Below are 19,512 nucleotides of genomic sequence, written 5' to 3'. Positions count from 1 at the left end.
CCTAAGGTATTAGCTTCTTAGGGCCTTGGATTCTGCAATTGCTTAGCTCTGATAGGAAGCAGGAATCGGTGCAGAGAGCAGTTAGAGGGTAGGATCCAGAGGCAGGAGGAGAGTATCCTGCCGGGGTGAGAGGTTAAGGAAATGAGGTTGGGTGGGGCTCCTGTCGGGGCTAAGGCCTGTGAATCACCAGAGGCCTGCAGGCTGGGTGCAGTGGGGACAGCTGGAGGTAGCTTTTCTGAAAGCCGTGCTTGTTGGAGACAGCATTGGCTTTGCATTCAAGATGGCTGGATTGGGGTGGGGGTAGGGGGGAAAAGGAGGAGTCTTAGAGGATTGGAATGCATGATGTGGCCACAGCAGAAATCCAGAGAGGAAAAAACAGTGGGACTAGAATGGAGAGGTAATTTTGTAGTTCCCTGGATTTGGAGGGGAGTCTACAGTAACCCCCAGCTTTTAGCATGGGACTGGATGCCTGGTGGCACCACTGGCAAAGATGAGGAGGGGCCCAACAAAAGTAAGGTGAAAGATGTTGAGCTGAGATTACCTTTCGACATACTGAGCTTGAGAAACCCATGAGAACTACAGGTAGAGGCATCTGCTCAGACGAATGTCCTGGCTGGAGTCCGGCACCATCTGCAAACAGATTCCAGTACTTGAGTCTGGTACTCAAGACTCTCAGGCACAGCATGTTCCCTCTTATAGGTGGGGTGGGGTTGGGCAGAGTGGTGAGTGGCTGGGGAGGCACCCATGGAGTGCCCCCTACATGCCTGGCACCAAGTTGGGAGCTAGGTTCTCTGCAAGCAGGCTCTGTGGCAGGGCCTGGGGGTGGGGGTGGGGTCTCATGGAATTTCAAATCTGTCACTGCAGATGAGCCCAGCAAGAAGAAAGTGGGCAGGGAAAGTATGGACAGTGGACAATGAAGCCCTGGAGGACGTGAACAGTTCTAGGACTGGAGGCCGTAGATTTGAAGGATATAAGCTCCAGTTACAAAATGCACCCTGGAATGTATCCCATTCTGCTGCTTACAATCTGCCCCACACCTGCAGGGTGGAGTGCAAACTCCTTAACACAGTGTGCACGGCTTGCCTGGAGCATGCCTTGTCTTAGCTTTCTAGGGCTGCTGAAACAAAGTACTGCAGACCGGATGACCCAAAGCAACAGAAATGTCTGCTCTCGCAGTTCTGGAAGTTTCAAAGCAAGGTGTTGACAAGGTTGGTACTGTCCAGGGGCTCAGAGGGAGAAACTGCTCCATGCCCCTCTCCTGGCTCCTGGTGGCTGCTGGCGATCCTGGGTGTTTCTCGGCCTGTGGCAACATCACTGCAGTCCCTATCTTTGTTGTCACGTGGCATTCTCCGTGAGTGTGTGTGCATATGCAGGTGTGCATCACTGTTTTCTCTTTTTATGAATAAGGTCACCAGTCATTGGATTAGGTATAACCTCATCTTAACTAATTATATCTGCAAAGACCCTATTGCCAAATAAAATCACATTCTAAGGTTCCAGGTGGTCATGAATTTTTGGGAGGGAACCTAGCTCCAGCCTCGTTTTTACCTGCTTTTTTGGGCCTTATTTCCCTCCCACTTTCATGGCCTTTCTTTTTGGGAAGATGTCCAGGATCTACCCCAGCCGAGGTTTGCTGTCTCTATCTCATGAGCCTCTCCCTTTCTGAGAGCACCCCAATACTTTCTTTTTTCACCCCAATACTTTCTTCATTGTCCCTGACTTAACTAGGCTCGAGCTTCCTCAGAACAGGGACTGGACCTTGCTCCACTCTCTTTGTCAGTAACTTGGTGGCTGAGAGCCTCAGCTTCAGGGTGCTACAGAAGCAGGTGTGAGTCCAGGCTTCCCACTTAACTCATGTGTGACCCTGGGTGACTTCGCTGACCTCTCCTAGCCTCAGTTTTCCCATCTGTAAGATGGATCTATTAAATGAGAAAAGATATGTAAAGCAGGTAGTCTGGACTTAGAATCTCTATGAGGGCAGCATTCATGCTTGTTTTGCTCACCTTTGGGTGTCTGTCACTCAGCATAGTATCTGATGTAATAGGTGCTCCATAAATATTTGTTGAATAAGTGACCACATAGGGAGACTGAGCTTGATAAGAAATGACTTTATGAGAATTCAGAAGGGTAGACATCTGGTACTAACAAAATAAACAACAATAACAAAAGAAATGACTTATAAGAAGTGAGTTCTGTGTTTATGGATGTGACCCTTCCTTAGAAACCCCCCTTCTCCCTGCCTTTGGTCCCCAAGAGCTGGGTAATTGCAGTTTGAGTTGCAGCTAGATGCTGATGAGTGGCGGTGAGCAGGGGTCTCAGTTTGAGTCAGACTCACAGCCCTGCACCCAGCATTTCTCTTTCATGTGGATGGAACAAACTTCGGCTTATTACATTAGCGGTACCTATGGTGGCTGCAATAGATGAGTCACCATTTACAGTAAAGCTTTCGGATGCCCGGCAGACACATGCCAGTTGCGACTGACAGGGCCCTCTGCAATACAGGCAACCCAGCCTCAGGTGTCTAAAAAGACATATAAAATCCTTTTTGTGGTTCCAAGTAGTGCCTAGGTCTTGGGTAGGGTCCAAAGCCCTCTTAACTTCTTCATTCCTAAGTTTACTACTGGAAGTTAGTTTAGGTCTCCAAACAGTGGAAGGCACACTTTGGAGCCAACTAAACAAATCTGTGCAAATTGGTGTTTACGTGCTTCTGGACTAGAGGTTTATGTTTTTCTGTTTTTTTTAATGTAAAATATTCATTTTTAATAGATGGAGTCTCGCTTTGTCACCCAGGCTGGAGTGCAGTGGCACGATCTAATCTCACTGCAACCTCTGCCTCCCAGGTTCAAGCAATTCTCCTGCCTCAGCCTCCTGAGTAGCTGGGACTACAGGCGCCTGCCACCACACCCAGCTAATTTTTTGTATTTTTAATAGAGACTGGGTTTCATCATGTTAGCCAGGATGGTGTCGAACTCCTGACCTCATGATCTGCCTGCCTTGGCCTCCCAAAGTGCTGGGATTACAGGTGTGAGCCACTGTGCCCAACCCAAAATATTAATTTTTAATAAAAGGGCCTACTCTTATTTCTTCGTTTTTGGCTGCTGAGAGCAATGCTTCAAAGCCTGAGACCTTTTTTCTTAAGTAGAAATGTAGTTGGCTCCTCTCTGCCTGCAGGTGATGGTTTTCATTTCCTTTCAAGAAGTGAACCTGTGAGATTCCATTTTGTCTCCAGTGGTAGACAGGGCTTGGGGCATTTCAGTCTTTGGGGATGAACTCAGTTGTGAAGAACTGAAAAGACAAGACTTCCAGGCACAGCATGTTCCCTCTTACAGGTGGGGCAGGGTCAGGCAGGGTGTGGAGAGCAGTGAGTGGCTGGAGAGGCACCCACGGAGTGCCCTGTACACACCAGGCACCAAGCTGGGAGCTAGGTTCTCTGCAAGCAGGCTCTGTGGCAGGGCCGGGGGGGTCTCACGGAGTTTCAAATCTGGTGGAGGTCTGCCTCTTTCTTTAATGCTGGTAAAATCTTTTTGTGTACATCTGTATGCTTGTCTGTGCTTTGGAGCTCTGGGTAAGTTATGTAGCCTTTTGGCCTCAGTTACCTCATCTGTAAAATGGGAATAATGATAATTTTCCTCAATTGGGTGGTTTTAAGGATTGAATGAGATATTTAAAGTACCTAGTATAGGCCTACAGCATCGTAGAGCTGAGAAGGTGGTAGTTGTAATGATGAGAAGTGTTGTGAATCTTTTGAGGGCATGGATGGTGGAATGGGCCTTTGGTGAAAAGAAGGATGTTGAGATATTCCTTCTGGGTAACAGGTAGTTGACAACCTGTTTTTTTTTTATGGTGATTAACTCAGTGTCTCAGATTGGCCTCTGTACTCATTTGGCTGGTTGCTGCCTCTCCACGGAGGCATTTGCTGCTGGCCCCCATAGAATATGTGCCCTTCCCACCCTCTGTGGCCTGTGCCCTCCTCTTGGGCTTCTTGAATGACTGGTCCCAGCTGCTTTGGCAGGACTGTGCTTTTCTGGTGCATTGTGAGGATGGCCCCTGCAGTTCAGTTCACACCCATCCACCTTTCTCTGGCCAGTGAAGCAGAGGAGGTGGTGAATTCTGTCCTTTCCAAGGCCCTAGTTGGGACTTGGGTCTCCTGGACAATTTTGTGTCTTCCCTGGGAGCAAGATGTCAAGAACATCTATTTGAGATTCTGTAATGTGGTGCTGTCTGGGACACAGCCAGTGTTTATGGGGGTGGTGGTGATGGACTATTTGACATTAGGAATTTGGGGACATTCAGGATGATGGTTGCCGTGGCTGGACACCCTTTATGTCTGCCTCATTCTTTATGGCTGAGGTCTTCTCCATGAGTCCTCATATTCTCCCATCCTTAGTTTTGTGGGGTGGAGGTGACTTTCCTAAAGTAGAGCCCCCTTGCTTCCGGAACCCACAGTCTCACAAGGATGCTGCTGTTCCTTCAGCCAGTGTTTACCGCCCTTCTAAGGGCACGGGCCCTGGTGGTGGTGGGTGGGGGTGTGTGTGTTTTATTTACAGCTGCGTCCCCAGGGATCCCCCCAGTAAGCAAGCCAATGTCAAGCAAGCGTGAATGAATGAAGTGCCAAAGGAAAGCCCCTCACAATGAGACAGGGTGAAACTGTGACCCCTACCCCTCCTGCAGGAACAGGGTAGTTGTATCTGATATTCTCTAGCTGCCTTACTCCTCCTTCTTGGTATGTGTTTGCGTGTTGGGCTGCGCACCTCTCAGTTGGATTGTATCACATGGAGCCATACGAGCCCCCTGTGCTTGGTTCTCCCTCGTGTAGTAGTGGTGCTGCATTTAGGGTATAGCTGGCTGAGGTTAGGGTTATGGTCTCTGACCAGAACCAGGAGTATTTTTCTCCACACAAAAGATGCAGGTCCTGTGACTCCTGTTTAAGGATAATTGGATCCAGCGAAAGCAGGCTTTCCTTCCGGGTACATTCCATTGAGTGACAAGCAGGATTCTAACACAATCCTGATTCCAAAGATTTATGTTCTTTCCATAGCCTCTCACTGACTCTTGGAATACCACAATGCTCTAATACTAGAATTCCATCTACTTGAAGTCCTGTGGGACCCTCTTGGAGAACAGAAAGAGTGTGGATCAATGGTGGGCACCAAAAGTGATGTTCTCCATTCACTACCAGACTGTAGAGGATCTGACCATGGGGGATGGACGGGAATCAGAAACTAGGGCAGAGAAGCTGGCCTCTGTCCCCAGAGCACCCAGTTACTCCCGGACATGTTTAGAACGCCACAGTTCTAGTCTCAATGACCCACTGGAGTTCTTCTCTGCTCCCTATTCCCCCTCTGTCCCCATGGTCAAGTTCTGGTTACTTCAAATCAGCATTAGGCCTGGAACAGACTGTAGCAATGCATGTTACTTTTCCGAAGCCTTAAAACTGGAAAAACTTGTTTGCCCTAGTGTTTTAGATACAAAGCTACACCAGGATTGCATTGGCCCAGGACCTCAGCACTGCAGCCACTCCAAGGTCTGGGTTCTTTCCCGGGAGTGTGCTGGCATTTGGTACTGGATTCCATTCAGGAGTGCCTCTTTCTTTCATGCAAGAAGATACCTGAAGAAACCCAGGTCCCTTGCTTGGTAGTGGGGAAAGATTAGACTTCACTGTCAGGGGAGCTCTGGGGTGGAATTTAGTGTGGTAGGGCCTGTACTTTCTCTTTATTTTAGGTTTAGTAAGTTTTTGTCTGTAAAGGGAATGATAACTTTGGCTGATTGCTAAAATTTGACTATAGTATTGGTTTAATGAGAAACCTTTGAGAGGGACATACTTCCTCCTGATTTTTGTTTTATTTTTTAAAAAATTCTGTACATTCTGTTTCATTTCTCTCCCTCTGGAGTTTTCTTTCTAAAAGTCATCAAACAATAAAACCATTTAGAAAATAAGCCTGGACCCTGGGGACTATGTAGCATTTTCTCTCCATGCTGCCTGCCTTCCTTGCATCTGGTGAAGTCTCTCTGTGAGTCTTCCAGGTGACAGGAGGTGAGATGGAGAAACTGACGCCTAGAGAGGGAATGTGAATTGATTGTAGTACACCCTGGCTGAGGGCTTGAATCAGGCCTGCACCGTGTAGGTTCCAGGCCAGTATTTCTGCTGCTCCCCAGGGCATTGGTGTTGCATGTGGGATAGTCTCTCTAGCAGTGCATTACCTCCTCCTTGTAGTTTCCTTGGCTTACTTAAGATGAGCTCTCACTACAGAATTAATTGCTTTGAGCATGCATTTTATATGGTGTCAGGACAATCTTGAATGGATTCCTTTCCCATGCATTCATCCATCCATCCACCCATCCATCCATCTATCCATTTATTCGTCCATTCATCCAAAATCTTTCTTGATCTGCCATGCACAAGGCAATGTGCCAGGCCCAGAAGGTTTGGGGGATGAGAGAGACAAGATCCCACTTGTGAAGAGTCTTTTCTTTAGAGTTGGAGGGGCAGAAGCATAACTGTAATACCAAGGAGAAAAAAGTCAGCACTATATGAGCACACAAGCAAATGGAGTTGTGGAAGTGGGGTGTTAATTTTTGTTGAGAGATGCAAAAATGGTATTGGATCTGAGTTTTGAGGGATGAATAGTATTTTGGCATTGGCCAAATTATGGAGAGGTGCTTAGGAAAATAAGGACCAAGGGCATGTGATGGCCACAGTCTGGATTCCTTATTATCATACTGCATAAACACAGAGGTGATTCTGTCCTGGGTTTAAATGGTACCTGCCCTATAATGGTTTTGCAAAATGCTCAGACCTGCTTCACTTTGGGGGTTGGGTTGGAGATAGAAGGAAGGCATTAGGAGAGGGCTGGTATTTATTGAATATTTTGTGTACATTTATCCAGTCCACATGCATCATCTCATCAAGGGCACACAGCTAGCAAGTGCTGGAGCTGGGATTTGAACTCAGGACTCTGACTTCAGGGTCCCTGCCCTTCCCATCCTACTGCCTTATCTATCACCTTCTTCTTGTGAATTACTGATGCTAAACAGTCATTCCTGAATAATAATATAGGATTCAGATTGCAAAGTGGAGTTGGGCTCTGACTGGTGGGAATGCTTGTGAAAATATTTTGCTATCTTAACTCACATCACTCAGACTTTCTGCAATGAGTGGAAGGTATATTCTGTTTTGCCCATGCTTTCTGGAGAACCCTCCACAGTGCCACTCCTCAGTAATGGTGGTCTTTGGCTGGCTTATCAGATGCTTGCTGTATATGTTATTTCTCTGAGAGCAGGTATCTTCTGACCTATGACCTGCCCAAACTAGCAAGTCACACACTTTGCTTCAGTGGGTGTGCATTTCTGATGGAGACCAGCTTCTGAGCTGGCACAATTGGCTGGGTGTCCTTCTGTTTAATGGAGTGGGGTTTTTATTGGACAAACGAATGCTGTCCATGAAGCCTGAAAGAAACAATGAGAATGAGTGAGGTGAGGAGTGGTGGCTGAATAGGAGGTGGCATTTCCTGGGGCAAAGGCATTGGGCATTTTGGATCTATTTTCTCAAAAGATTTCTTGAGCCATAAGGGATTTTGTCAGGCAGGTGAAAGCCATTCAGGGAGTAGGGTGAGTGTTTGAATCTTAATTAATAATTGGTAGTAATGATGTAATATTGTCATTCTAGACTACATCCCAACAGTGCCAGTGTCCTGTCGTTTGACCCCTCTAACCACGGGTGTGTATAGAGAATACTTTCTGGGGAAATTGCCTGAGGCTATTGGTTTTGTCTCACAAATGAGATGGGGTCCTCTCGAGGTCCCAACCCAGTTACACGTCTAATTTCTTGTCTCCATACTCCGACGATGCCCTCTGTCTCCTTCCTCTCCTTTCTTTCTCGCCCTTCTCTGTTCAGTGTAATTTTAGTTTGTAAGTTTCTTCCAGGGCTGCAGATCAGTTAATCTTAGAATCCACTGCTCTGAGAGCATCTTGCCTTTTATCTCTGTTCTCTATATTGGGGTCTGTGATTCTGCTGCTAAAAAAAGTTTGAAAACCAGATGCCTAGATCATTTCTGCAGTGTTCCTTGTCTGCAAGGGTGGCCCAAGGGGGTTTGTGGGTGAGGGCTGCAGCGCCTGCTGCAGGGCATGTGTATGGGTGTGTACAGGGGCCTAGATAGTGTAGGGGACTGATGTACCTGTCCCTGTCCTGTTGTTCTTACTCTGCTTCTGAAGTCTGGGTCCTTCTAGTTCTTGGGGTACTCCCAGGCTGCTGAGGAAAACAGTTTTTGGGTTTCATTGTGGGAATTAATGAATAAATCCCAAGTTATATATATACTCTCTTATATATCTCTCTTATAATACACCCTGTGCAGATAAGACATCTCAGAGAGGTTGAGTAACTTGCCTGAGGTCACACAGCTACTAAGTGAAAAGGTCTGTATTTGAATCCCAGATCCTGACTCCGGAGTTCACAATCTTCACTACTATCTGCATCAGCCATACTTTTACAGTAAAAGTATTTTTACTGTATTTACTTTTACACTAAAAAATATTTATTGTTCTCTATCATGTCTCCCTCTTGGGAAGGTGGGCTGGGTAAATTTAGCACTGTGTAAATTAGTGTAATATGCATATCTCACTTTTATTTGCCTTCAAAGTACTACCTTTGGAGAGTTGGGCATTCTGGACTTCAAGTTGGCCATGGTGGGAGGAAGGGTGGGGGCCCAGATTCAGGGTTCTTGTTTCAGTCGGTCAGAGCAAGGGGAGAGATCTGGGAGGTTTATCTCTCAGCTCCTGAAGCTGGATAGTGAAGTCACACATCTGAGAGCTTCAGAGAGCAGAGGCCATCAGTTTCCCTCTACTTTCTCCTGTATCTCCTTTTTCTGACTCTGATTTTCTGCTGGATTCTGATGGAGTCCTTAGAGGGTGGCTCAGAAGATGAGGAACTCAGAACAGATCTGCTTGGAAAGTTCCAGGTGTGAAGGGGAACAGGGTCTGGGGAAGCCTAGAATTGTGTGTGTGTGCACATATGCATGTGTGCATGACCATTGACCAGATAGCTGTTGCTTATCCACTGATTGCAGGAATTGGAATCACAGATTGGTTGAATAGTGTGGTCAATTCCCAGGTCTTAGTGAGCATGAGGTAGTTCGATGGTGTCTGTATGGAGCTGTAAGTTATGCATTTGTTAAGGCCCTGCTTCTCCTTGAGTTATGGATGGTAATTGTATTCCCCTTTTCCAGGGTGTCTCATTCCTCTGCTTGAGGAGTGATTATGGACCTACTGTAAGGGCTTAGATATGCTCATGAAGCACTGGAAGGGAACCTAGGGGAAAAAAAAATCCATGAACTAGATTGTTGGAAGAAAAATCCAGCTAGCTTGTGGGCCCCTCAACCATCAGTTTCATCTAGAAAACTGGGGAGAGTTTTTATTAGCTAGTAGCTTCTCCCTTTGGTCTCTTCTCTGACCTGATCACAGTTACAAAGCCAAGTGTGGCATCAGGGACTCAGAGTTTGTTGAATCCCAGTGGGCAAAATCTCTCCGATCTTGCTTGAATGAGACCAAAGGGGAGCCACAGAGCCTTCCTTGCTGAAGCCTTCCTGCAGGCTCAATCCTCTGTCCCCCTCCTGTTGCCAAACATTTCCTGAGAACTGAATGCTGCAGAGCCAGAGCTTAAGAATGACAGCAGCCCCAGGTCACACCAACTAATTTAGTCCTGCTCTACCCACACCTTGAGTTGCTGTTCATTCTTAGGTGTTGGAGGGTGGGTGGGGTATCTGGGCTTCAGCCTTAGAGCTGAGCCTTAGATGGGCCTTAGTGCTTCTTTTAGTCAGTCCACCCTGACTTTGTAGAGGGGAAGTTGGCTGTCACAAGGTCACACAGCCCTGTGTGGGCTGAGCCTGGTCACGGAACCAAGTTTTTGCAAAAGGCTCTTCTGAGGCACAGCCCAGACTCCCCAGAAGGATGCCAGCCCTGTCTACCCAACCTGTCCCGCTTTCCCGGGAACAAATGCTGGTGTTGCAGTTGAGAACTTTATGACTTCATTTCAGAGAATGCGGTTGGGTACAGTTTGCCTGGTGGGTGCCTAAATTTAAACGAAGTAGGCTGTGGTGGGCGGTAGTGAAGAAGATTGGCTTGGTGCTTTCATTAAAGCACAATGTGTTGGGGGGAGGTTCGGTTTTTATTTTTACTTCACTGAATGAGGGTTGAGCACAGAGCTGAGGTTCCCCCTCCTTTCCTTTTAAAACTATTAAATATCTGTATTTTTATATGCTGAAATCAGGACTGGTGGTGCATTTCAATTTCAGCCTGAGTATATATTAAAAGTTGAATTGAAATATCTTTTGCATGAGTATTGTCATATCCTTATTATTTTGCATTTCCTAATGGTCAAGCGCAGTTTTTTAGGCAAGCCTCTTAAGCATCTATAGGTGAATTCTGGTTAGACTTGGTTTTTATTCCTAATCCTGGGCACTCACTGGCTGAGTGAGCCTGGATATTGTTTCTGAACTTCCGTCTCCTCTCTGGAAAGTGTTGGAAGCAATGTCTGGGTATTAGAATGAATGTGTACATCTGCGGTCCCGTGTGTGAAGCCAGGTGGCCTGCACAGCACGCGGAGGGTACTCATGAATTGCTGGCTGTGCCCGCCTTCTCTGCTGTGCTTTCCAGCCTTGCACCCCACCAGGGTGGGCATTGATCAGGGGAGGGTATAGACAGGATAGCCTGCTGACGGAGTGGGCACGGAGATTGTATGGAGGGAGGTACTGTTGTGTGTTGTCGGAGACACTTGGAGTTTGGGGGTGACCTGGCTTATCTCTTTGGAGTATATGGGGAAAGTATCAGAGGCCTGAGCACCTGGACCTTTGCCCTAGAGGGGTGTCTTCCCGGGGGTCATCTCACTGATTCTTTGTAGTTAGTCTTCTCAGCCTTTGAAAATCCAGACTTAAAAATCTGGTCTGTTTACTATTTTATGGTCATAAAAGCAAATTGTTATAGAAAAGTTGGAACATATAGAAAATCATAGAGAAGACAATAAAAACAGCCATCCTTCTGGAAGAAACCAGTGTGAGGATTTGGAAGTTTACATCCCAGTCTTTTTTTCTCTGCATATATACTTTGGAGAGTTTGTCTGCTTGTTCATTTTTTGTAGAACTGGAATCATACTGCACATATTGTTATGTAATGTGCTTTTAAAACTCTGTTGTGAGGATTTCCTAGTTGTACACTGCTCTTTTAAAACCTGACTTTCTGTGATGGTGCAGCATTCTATTATGCGGACATTCCATAACTTTTTTAACCAGCCCCTCCTCTATATTTAGTCATCTAAATTGCTTTCCATTTCTTTTGCTCATTCACCTAATGCTGCAGTGGATTTGGGAATGCAGATTTTAATAGCTAGGTCACTGTTTTAGGAAAGAAATTCTCTAGTGAAGCATGCTGAACTAAATGGTTGCATTGGTTTCAGGTTTTGCCAGGCCTTGCACCCTCCCATGACCTTGGCACACTGCAGTGAGTTCACCATCTGGGAGTATTGTAAGTCTCCTGAATCTCCGTCCTGCCCTTTACTTACTTCTCATTGTCCTTCAACCACTTCTCTAAGAAGCCCTCCTTCTCAGAGGCAGAGGGGATTTTGAGAGGTCTCAGCTGCTCCAGAAGATGTAGGTTGAAGCCCTGACGATGTCACTCACTTGCAGAATGACAGTGAAAAATGTGTGGTACATTTCTGACACCAGTTTCTTTTTCTGCAAAATGAGGGCAGTAATACCTTTCTGGCCAGGTCGTAAGTATGAAATATAGTAATGGCCTCTGGTGTGCTTAGTAACCTGAAGTATCACAAGGATGTTGGTTGTCAGCACTGACCACTTGGCGCACAGCCCTTGAGCTCTTTGAGAGATGATTGACAATAGTGCCTAGACAGGTGGTATGTGTGGGAGCTGGGCTGCACCAGCTCATGGGAGTTGATTGTGCATGTTTCTTCCCAATTCCATGTCCAGTGGCCTACACATCAGCAGCCTGAAACGCCATAGTGGGAGTATTTATACCTTGGAAATTGACAACTGCTGTGTGTGTGTGTGTGTGTGTGTGTGTGTGTGTGTGTGCTGCTTGTTAAACATTTGCCTTACCAGCATTTCTCAGGATTTTGTCTCCAATGCACTCATTTGACATATGTTGTCTTGAGTTTGAATTTATTGGTCTCCTTTCATATGTTAATGTCTCATGTCCCCCAGCTGGACTGTAAGCTCTTGAGGGCAGGAATTAGGTATCTGAAGACTTTAATTGCTGGGATGATGGCTATCAGAGACCCATAAAGCTGCCTTTGCACAAAGGCACTTACCACTTTCAGGGACACACAGTATCTATAAAGACCCATGGCTTAGGCCTCTCTTAACGATCCTTTCTAGATAGGTCTTACACACACAGAATTTCAGTTAGTTAGCTTAAAAACTGCCCAGGGTATCATAAAGAGGCTTTATTTCTCTATGTTTCCATGAGTGACTATAGCAATCATGGCTAACAAGTAATAGCTAACATTTATCGATGGTTTGCTGTGTGCCAGGTACGTCCTCAATGATTTTACGATCATTTTCTTGTTGAATGCTCACTCCAGTCGCATAAAGAATACATTATTATTATCCTTGTTTTACAAATGAGGAAGCTTAAGATGTTAAGTAACTTAGTCATGATTAAGGCACATCCAGGATCGACTGCTCATTCATTCACTCATTCATTTCTTTGTTCATTTAGCAGGCATCACACCCCTGCCATGTGCTGGGTGCAGCCCTGGCTGCCAGGACAGACAAAGCCAGCCCCTGTCCTCATGGAGCATTCCTTCCAATGAGCACGACATGTAATAAGTAAACGTGTAAACATCTACTACACTGTCAGGTGTCAATGAGGTCACAGAAGGAAAATCGGTCTTGGGAAGGAGATAAAGGCTGATAGGGTGAGGCTGGGCTTTGGCTGTTTGGATTCCAACTCTGGTTGTCTTTCTCCCAGCCCGTGAGATACAGCCCAGCCTGACCCTGGTTGTCTTTCTCCCAGCCCGTGAGATACAGCCCAGCCTGACCCTGGTTGTCTTTCTCCCAGCCCGTGAGATACAGCCCAGCCTGACCCTGGCCTTGCACATAGCAGGCCTTCATCACATTTTAAATTTCATTTTATTTTGGGAGCAAAGCTATACTCTTTGGGGAGGATTCCAGAAGACACATCGAGAGCTCATGGTACACTCAAATTAGGTACAAATGTGAAAAGAACCCTCCAGCCCACTGCTCCTTGTTCTGAAGGCTCACAAATGTTCTAGGCAGGTAGAGTAGTCAGGAAGGCTGAGGACGAAGGTAGGGGCAGAAGAATGAGCTCTGTGGTGGCCAGCAGCTGGGAGAGTGTAGGCTCTGAGGATCTGAGACCCACAGATACAGGAAGGCATGGGGGTGAGGGCAGGACGACTCCCCGAGGCCATCTGCTGAATCCGTGTTCACCAGAGGCTGGAGCCCAGCATTTCGTTCCCTCCCCTGTGCCTTGTGCAACATTATCCTATCTCCCAGAATTTTTCCCCTGGGCTGGGAAATAATGGCAGGTGGGTGCAGCAATCTAGCTTAGGATCTTATTGAAGGGCAGTCCTTAAGCCTAGGCATTTAAGAGCCAGAGTTGATTTAGAGGACAGGCTACTCTAACCCCCAAAACATCTAGAAGATGGGACCTCCTGGTGTCAAACAGGCAAAAGGCATTTTAGGATTGTCCCCTCAGCCCCCCATGCGTTGCAGTTCAGTGTAGCCGAACTGTCCTTTATGGAGCACCTGCTTCATGTTTATTTGAGAAGATTTTGAAAAGCCCTGTCCTGGGAGATGGGAGAGGTGAGATCCAGTACTTGCTCTCCTGTGAGTAAATTAGCTTTGTGGTAACAGCTCTTGGTCCTGGTGTCCTCTGTAACAGGAAGGGGCTGGCCAAATTGTGTCAATGTCCCCCTTTTGTTCTGACCTCTGTTCTAAGCTGGAGATTAGACAGGGTCCCACTCACAAAGCATTTCAGTCTTTCAGCTCCTTTTCCTAGTGGTGATCCCTCCGTGGAGTGCAGGGCTTGGGCAGGTGTTTGGAGGGGCCTGAGTAACCTGCAGAGCCAGCTCGTGTCTCCTCCAGGGCATTTCTTGTTCTGTGGGTGCCGACTGTTTTTCCCCTGGCTCCCAGCTGTAAGCCACCTGGTACTCACTCGTGGTTAAGTGACCATTGCCCACACAGTGCGCTCCCCACAAAGTAAAGCTCGCCCACAACTGTTTTCCTAGCACCCCCACTGTTGACAGGAGCGGTGAAATTTTGGGTGTACTTTCCTGAGGGCTGGGCGGTTGTGATTTCTGTCTTTTGTACAGTCCTGTGTGTCTCAGAACAGTACAGAGTCTCCTCATCCTGGTCCCTCCGACGGCCTCCCACTGAAACCTTACAGTGATACCAGTGCGAACACATAGGCTTCAAAAATAAAAAGTTATGAGGTGAGGAAGCAACAGGAAGTGGGGAAGCGAGTAGAACAAAGCTTGCGATATGTACTCAGAATGCTGTTGACCTTTTTTTTTTCTTTTTAAAATCACATAGCTCTCTCAAGGAGGAAGAGGGAGTCTGAGCATGAGTTGCAGCCAGGGCTGGGGGAAGGGGGCTGGGCCAGTGTATCTTCCAGGGCCCCGTGCAGCAGCTTCCCCTTCCTCCCATGACATGAGGCCTATTATTCACTCTGTTTGAATAGAGTAGTCGGTGTTCTTAGTAGTGGGTTTCTGATTTATTGGGTGACTTGGAGATTTAGCTCTGTTTCCTTTTAGAATTGTTCAAATGTTCCTTTTAACGGATAGTTGAATGAACTTCAGCATCCAAGTTTATGAATAGTAGTCGAGTGTATTGCTATTTATGTAGTTTAGGAGTAAGAGTCTTGTTTTTTATTCAGAATGGGAAATCCATTCTATTTTGTGAATTAGAGTAAATCTTAAAAATGTGATTGAGTTCACAGTAAAATATGTGAGATAAAGAAATTAAAAGAAACTTAATTCTTGCCTTATACCTCAATCTATTCTGTAAAATTTAAAAAATAAATATGCATACCTGGATTTCTTTGGCTTCTTTGTGAATGTAGCATAATTTAAATCTGGATAAATAATTCTCCCTGTTCAAAAAAATAGTAATTAAAAAAATAAATAAAATCACATACCTCAAATGGTTGGGGTGGAAGCTCTTGTTTGTTTTAAGTGGTTGTGCCTCTTATGAGGCCTGTGGAGAGAGTGAGCAGCAGGCGGGAACGTGTAGGGAAGACGTGTCTCCCCCTCCACACTCACAGAACTTGGCAAAAGGGGTGCAAATTCGTGTCAGTCACAGGCTCTTGATCCTTTCACTCTACTTTGCTTGACTGAAGGCTGGGAAAGTTATTTAAATCGTGCCTCTTGTATACCTTCCTTTGTAGGACTAGATTGCTCTTGGACTTGAAGACAGGGGAAAGTGGAATTCTTCCCCTGTACTTTTTCTTTCTCTGCCTCTGCCTCAGTTTTTCATTTCCTACAGATGACTTGAAAAAAGAGAGAGGTGATTCAATAATTAGTTTCCAGGATTGTGAAGGGCCAGGATTGTGAAGTATATTAACTTCAACAAAACCCTGTCGAGCTTAAGATGCCTTCTGTCAACTTCTGTCAAGGAAGGCACATTTCACACATACAAGGGACAAGTCACTGGCTGGCCAGATGGAGAGAGAGAGAGAGAGAGAGAGAGAGAGATTGCTCCTTTAGACAACTAGCTTTTCACTTGAAGAGCAACGTGGTCCTGAGAAATGAAGCTCCCCATAGGCACTCCCTCTTGGGATATTTTAGCTCACTTAGCTCAGGTTGAGTTAGTTCTGTAGGGGCTTTGAATGGGTTTGAGCTCACAATAATAACTGTGCTAATGATAGGAGCTATGTGTTTGTGTGGGCTTCACCTGAATTGCTTCATTTTACCTTCCTATCGAGTTGGGAGGGAAGGCATTATAGGTGTTTAATCAATGATGGCTGGATAATGTTAATAATAAAAGAATGCAAACAGGAATGGTGAGCCCATGCTTGCTGGGCACATTCTTTAGGGTTCAAGGGCCCTGTGCTAGGTCACTGGTCCAGTCTTACTTAACGCCAAGGGATGGAATGGAGAGATGGGGAATGGAGACCTCGAGCAGTGACCTGAAGTGATGGAGCAGTGTCCTGCCCCTTAGGTCACTCTTGTCTCAGCCTGTGTCTCCCATGTTGCCTTCAATGGCATCAGTTTCTGAGATGGCTGGGCTTGGGGTATGGTCTGTAGCCTGGCAATAGAATGTCTCCCTAGGGGTAGTTTTCCCTTGTCCAGGGTACATCCTGACCTGGAATCCTCCAGCTTTGCTGATGGATAGGCAGACTGGCCACTGACACACAGAGGTGCGCCTTGCCTCCCGCCTGTGCCACATACAGCCTTGCAGATTTCAGTATCAGCTATATTTGACTGGAAATGCACCAGGGAGTGGGCTATTTTAAAGAAAAGCTAATGGTTTGCCTTGATTTTTCTTTTTTAAGTACTCCCCTCTCCCCAGTTCTATCTTACATCCATGGTATTTTGGCTATGTCATTCTCAGATTGTGTTTAAGGCCTGCTCAGAGCGTCTAGGTTCCAGTCTTGGTGGAAGGATTCAATGACAGAGCTGTTTCCACCTGCAAGACCCTCTAGACACGCAGTGCATCCAGACAGCGACAGGCTGCCTCTGGCAGTGCCACCAAGCTGTTTAAAGGTATGCTAGGTGGTGGTAACTGGTATTTTTCAAGTGGATGAAACTTGGGGGAATGTACAGGCAGCTTTAAGGCAGACCCTGTGGCAGTTTGATTTTCCGCTTTTTATGGAAACTGTACCAACTTGACTGTGGTTGGTGGACACTGTGAGGACTTGATGCCAGGCCAGCCAGAGCTGAGTTGAGACTGTGCAGGTGCACTGAGTTCACATTTCCCTGCTCTTCTGGTTTTGAACTTTGGGCATCATCTACCTGCGTGATGGATGATTAAAAAAGGAACAATAATTCAAACCCAGCTTCACTTTAGTATTTCCCATCCTGTTCCAGTACTGCCTAATATAAGTTGCCTTAAAAAAAAAAACCCCACAATGAAATCAAAACTGCATCTTTTAACAACATTTATTTGAGTTCAGCCTAGGTTCTCTGATCTCCCAATTGGTTTTGATGCCCTGATAGCCAGGCAGCTCCCTCGCTAGAATCTTTCATGTTAAATGTAGCGTTTTAGGATGGGTGCAGTGGCTTATGCACTTTGAGAGGCAGAGACCGGAACATTGCTTAGAAGTTTGAGACCAGCCTGGGCCACAAAGTGAGACCCTGTCTCTACTAAAAATGTAAAAATTAGCCAAGGAGGGTGGCATGTGCCTGTGGTCCCAGCGACTCAGGAGGCTGAGATGGGAGGATGGCTTGAGGCTGGGAGGCAGAAATTGCGGTGAGCTGAGATTGTACCACTGTACTCTCGCCTGTACAACAGAGCCAGACCCCATCTCAAAAAAAAAAAAAAAAAAAAATTCTTGTGGAAAATGTGGCCCCGAATGTGAACATATGAAATTGGCTTTCCCCCCGCTCCCAGTTAAAAAGTGATTCACTATCTTTGTTTGATTATTGAAGTACTATAATGAATTCAGTGTTCGGCACTGGGGAGGCGTTGCCTCCCACACTCACCCATGAACAGAGTGAGTGCATTTGAACATCAAATTAATAGAGTTTGTGGCTTAGAAAACCACCTTGTCATTAACCACCGGTGCATGCCAGCCTGAAAGATGTTCTTGTGCCAGAGTAAACCACAGGGTTGTGGAAAAACGTAAAGGAAATGGGGGGTAACTTAGTAGTAAAAGGTGAAGGCTGGTAGGGAGGGGGTATGTTGAAGGGGCTGCGGAATAAAGGAAAGCAAAGACTGGCCGGACCTTCTCGGCCCTTAGGCAGGCTTGGACTTTGCCAGTGAGAGGTTTGCAGTGTGTGAGCTAAATACTGATGTTCTAGTTTTTGCATTTCCTTAGATTTGTATTTTGAAACTTCTGAGAAAAGGCAGCGAAAAGGAAACAGACTATGTTTGTTGAAGCAAAGTGGGTTTACCCCCAGTGGCCCACCTTTGTTAAATTAGACTTAATTCTTGGATCCTGTGTCTAAAACAACAACAAAAAATGTTTTTAAAATCCTCTGAAAGAAATAAAAATTAGATTCCGTTCATCTAGGACAGCAGTTCTCAAGTCGGGGTGGTTTTGCTTTCAGGGGACATTTGGCAATATCTGGAGACATTTTTGGGTGTCATAATTGGTGATGGTGGTGATGATGGTAGGGGGTGCTGGCAAGTGATAGGTAGAGGTCAGTAAACATCCTACATGTACAGGAGCCTCTCCCCAACAAGGAATGGTCAGTGTGAAGTGTCAATAGCTGTGAAATCTTGACCTAGGAGCTCAGTGGCTGCGCATCTCATCCTCAGAGAGAGCAGTGTCTCAGGACTGGGCTGTGAGAAGATCATCCTTCTGCTGGAATGCAACTCCCAGGCCTGGAGAGCTTCCAGCTCCAAAGATCTGGAAGGGTCCCAGGAGTTGGCTTCTTATACAGGTGTGATAATTTTGCAGCTTGGAGGTGTTTCTACCTTTTCCTTCTAACATTTCTCCATCATGTCTTGTTGCTATACAGACCTGTCCCCTAACATTAATTCTCTAATCCAGTGCCTTTTGTCCATGCTCCACACCAAGTGCTACAATTTGGGTTTTTCTTGCTTTTCTGTCTATTCTACCCGTTGGAGGAGTCTTTGGTCCTCTTTAGGGAATCTGCTTCTTTCTTTCTTTTCCTTCCTTCCTTCCTGCCTGCCTGCCTGCCTTCCCTCCCTCTCTGCCTCCTTCCTTCCTTCCTTCCCTTCCTCCCTCCTTCCCTCCCTTCCTCCCTTCTTTCCTTCTTTTCTTTTTTTGAAACAGCATCTCGCTCTGTCACCCAGGCTGGAGTGCAGTGGCACCATCTCAGCTCACTGCAACCTCCGCCTCCTGGGTTAAAGCAATTCTCCTGCCACAGCCTCCCAAGTAGCTGGGACTACAGGCGGATGCCACTGCACCTGGCTAATCTTTTGTATTTTTAGTAGAGATGGACTTTCACCATAATGTTAGCCAGCCTAGTCTCCATCTCCTGACCTCCTGATCTGCCTGCCTTGCTTCCCAGGGTGCTGGGATTACAGGTATGGGCCACCACACCCAGCCTTTTTTTTTTTTTTTTAACAGGTTCTCACTCTGATGCCCAGGCTGGCGTGCAGTCGCACAATCTCAGCTCACTGCAACCTCCACCTCCTGGGTTCAAGCGATTCTCCTGCCTCAGTCCCCAAGTATCTGGGACTATAGGCACCTGCCACCACACCCTGCTAATTTTTTGTATTTTTAGTGGAGACAGGGTTTCACTATGTTGGCCTCAAACTCCCAACTCAGGTGATCTGCCCACCTTGGCCTCCCAAAGTGCTGGGATTACAGGCATGAGCTACTGCACCTGGTCGGAATCTGCATTTTTCTATCCCA

The 19,512-nt window shown here is 46.4% G+C and overlaps 1 protein-coding gene across 50 annotated transcripts in view; it reads left to right on the top strand.

Moving 5' to 3' along the window:
• TRERF1 (transcriptional regulating factor 1) overlaps window positions 1–19,512 on the top strand; it is a 235,203-nt gene that overhangs the window by 48,907 nt on the left and 166,784 nt on the right. For 4 of the 50 annotated variants that reach the window (XM_078369157.1, XM_035295647.3, XM_035295641.3 and 1 more), the window contains exon 3: window positions 11,444–11,511. The exons of the other annotated variants lie outside the window; for them this stretch is intronic. The gene's annotated coding sequence lies outside the window, so the exon portion shown is untranslated. The remainder of the gene's footprint in view (window positions 1–11,443; window positions 11,512–19,512) is intronic. 50 annotated transcript variants of the gene reach the window in all.

The sequence above is a fragment of the Callithrix jacchus genome, chromosome 4 (genome assembly GCF_049354715.1).
Source record: "Callithrix jacchus isolate 240 chromosome 4, calJac240_pri, whole genome shotgun sequence".
Classification (NCBI taxonomy): Eukaryota; Metazoa; Chordata; class Mammalia; order Primates; family Cebidae; genus Callithrix; species Callithrix jacchus.
Note: the sequence above shows the minus strand (reverse complement) of the source record. Positions and strands in the feature narration are given on the sequence as shown.